The sequence below is a fragment of the Pleurodeles waltl genome, chromosome 3_2 (genome assembly GCF_031143425.1).
Source record: "Pleurodeles waltl isolate 20211129_DDA chromosome 3_2, aPleWal1.hap1.20221129, whole genome shotgun sequence".
Taxonomy (NCBI): domain Eukaryota; kingdom Metazoa; phylum Chordata; class Amphibia; order Caudata; family Salamandridae; genus Pleurodeles; species Pleurodeles waltl.
In genome coordinates, this window is record NC_090441.1 from 149,130,693 (window position 1) to 149,133,487 (window position 2,795).

The following is a 2,795-nucleotide window of genomic DNA, read 5'->3' on the forward strand; positions in this document are numbered from 1 at the left end:
ATTCAAAAGGGTAGACTGCCCAACAATGAGCGTCCGGAGGAGGTCGATGACCTCCTCACTGAGGGCAGCAGGGGTAACTGGGGCAGGGCCTGAGGTGCCTGGGGCGAAGGAGATGCCCGACTTGGTGTGCGAGCGGGCACGGGGCGAATGCTGAGGGGCTGCTGGGAGGGCGGAGCTGGTGCGCTGGGTGGCGGCTGTACCTGTTGTTGCGGTGGGCACGGATGTTGCCGCCACCACAAGGGAGCTCCCTTCCGAGGACGTGTCGGTGTCGCTGATGTCTCCACGTGTCCCCGTTGTGGAGCCCCCCTCGCCCTCCGTCTCACTGGTCAAATCAGAGTCCGTTGCATGGCCCTCCGGGGCCATGTGAGATGCAGCTCCCTCGTGCTCCAATGCCACTTCTCCTCCACCAGATGATGCTAATGCACACATGAACAGGAAGAGCAGACAAAAAAAGGGGGGGGGGAAGAATAAAGACATGTTGAGTGCATGCATTGGCAACACAGTTGGCAGAGAGGACAGACACAGAAGCCCCCTGCACTACGCCGCGCACTTAGGGTACACTACTCAATCAGTGGGACATGGCCTACAAGCCTATGGACGACAACTGCACACATAGGTGACACAGGGCCATGGATAGCTGTACTTGGCACCCTACAGAGGTGGGGGGCGGGGGCACAGGGAGGGGCCTAGCCTACAGAAATCGCCCTGGCCTAGGGATACCCACAGCCCTCCTCCCCCACCCAAACACCTCCACTGCACGCATAGTCAGCAGAATGAGAGTGTACTCAGCCCCTTGTGTCTGCTGTGATGTCCTCACGCGCCCATCCAAATCTGGGTAGGCCACCGCCAGGATCCGAGACATCATGGGGGTCAATTGATGCGTGGCACCCCTCCTATGTTGGGAGGCCATCCCCAGCAAAGCCTCCGCGGTCTTTCTGCTCCCGCGGCAGATGTCCTCCCACCTCTTGCGGCAGTGGGTGCCCCGTCTGTTGTGGACCCCCAGGGTCCAGACGTCCTTGGCAATGGCACGCCAAATGTCGACTTTCTGATGGGCGCTGACCTATGTGACACGTACAGGGAGAGAAAATACAATATCAGAATTTTCTGCATGCTCGATGTGAGTGTCCCCCCATCCCCACACTTGCCATGTGGCACATGCTCTCATCTGTCGTTTGATGCATGCCTCATACGCTCCCCTCCGCACCATGGTTCATTCACCCCACTCAACCCAGGCATTGACCACAAAGCATGGTCCCAGTGTACTTAACTGTTGGTCTGGAGGACCGTAGAGTAGCGCATACTGGGGGAGGACCCCATCAACAAGTTTCTCCAATTCCTCAGATGTGAAGGCAGGGGCCCTTTCCCCAGTCGCAGCAGCCATTGTCTCTTCCAGACCGAGGTCACAGCAGCACTTGCAGTATAGGTCCTCTCCTGTGGATGATCAGGTCTCGAGTGATTAAGCAGATAGAAAATGGCGGTCACGCCCGCGGCGGTGCGTACCGCAGCGGTGTGTACCGCGACCGCCGGCGCACATCGTCATTGGCTCCTGAGACCCATAGGGTTCAATGTTAACCAATGCTGCTTTGCGCCGCGGTCTTCGACCGCCTACCGCCACGGTGTGCCTTGCCAGCGCATTGACCTCACATCCCATTGTCACACTTCACAGGTCAGGCAGCCGCCATTTCAAGGGCCCACATGGCTTGATTTCTACTGCGTCACACAGGCCTAGGCGTTGCATTGCCACTCATACAAGCCATTCAATGCATAGCGAATTGTGTTCTGTGCAAGCTGTGGTTACGTACCTGTGGGTTGCTTGACTCTGTGCTCCATGTTGTCCTTCCTAGGCACCGTCCGCTGGGACTTGCGAGGAGATGGAGGAATGTTCCCGTGTACAGACCGCTGGTGGACCTGTCGACAATGGAAGAAAGACATGTCATACTGACATACAGACTTGACCGAGCCACTATACAGGAACTGTGTGCCCAGCTGGAGCCAGACCTGATGTCCCCCATTCGCCAACCCACAGGGATTCCCCCTCTGGTGCAGGTGCTGTCAGTACTCCATTTTTTGGCAAGTGGATCATTCCAAACAACAGTGGCCATATCATCAGGGATGTCTCAGCCTATGGGGCATATTTATACTCTGTTTGCGCCGGAATTGCGTCGTTTTTTTTTACGCAATTCCGACTCAAAACTAACTCCATATTTATACTTTGGCGTTAGACGCGTCTAGCGCCAAAGTCCATGGAGTTTGCGTCATTTTTTAGAGTGGACACCTACTTTGCGTCAATGATATGCAAGGTAGGCGTTCCCGTCTAAAAAATTGACTCCGAGGCATGTGCGCCGTATTTACACTCCGGGGCAAAACTCACGCCCGGGAGTGGGCGGGTCAAAAAAAATGACGTCCAGCCGCTTTTGCAATGTTTTTTAGCGCCTGGACAAGGCAGGCGTTAAGGGACCTGCGGGCTCCCATGCCCCCAGGGACACCCCCTGCCACCCTTGCCCACCCCAGGAGGACACCCTAGGATGGAGGGACCCATCCCAGGGACATTAAGGTAAGTTCAGGTAAGTATTTTTTTTTATTTTTTTTGTGGCATAGGGGGGCCTGATTTGTGCCCCCCTACATGCCACTATGCCCAATGACCATGCCCAGGGGACAGAAGTCCCCTGGGCATGGCCATTGGGCAAGGGGGCATGACTCCTGTCTTTGCTAAGACAGGAGTCATTTCAATGGGGGTTGGGAGTCAAAAAAAATTGCGCAAATCGGGTTGAGGCGAAAAATTTGCCTCAGCCTGA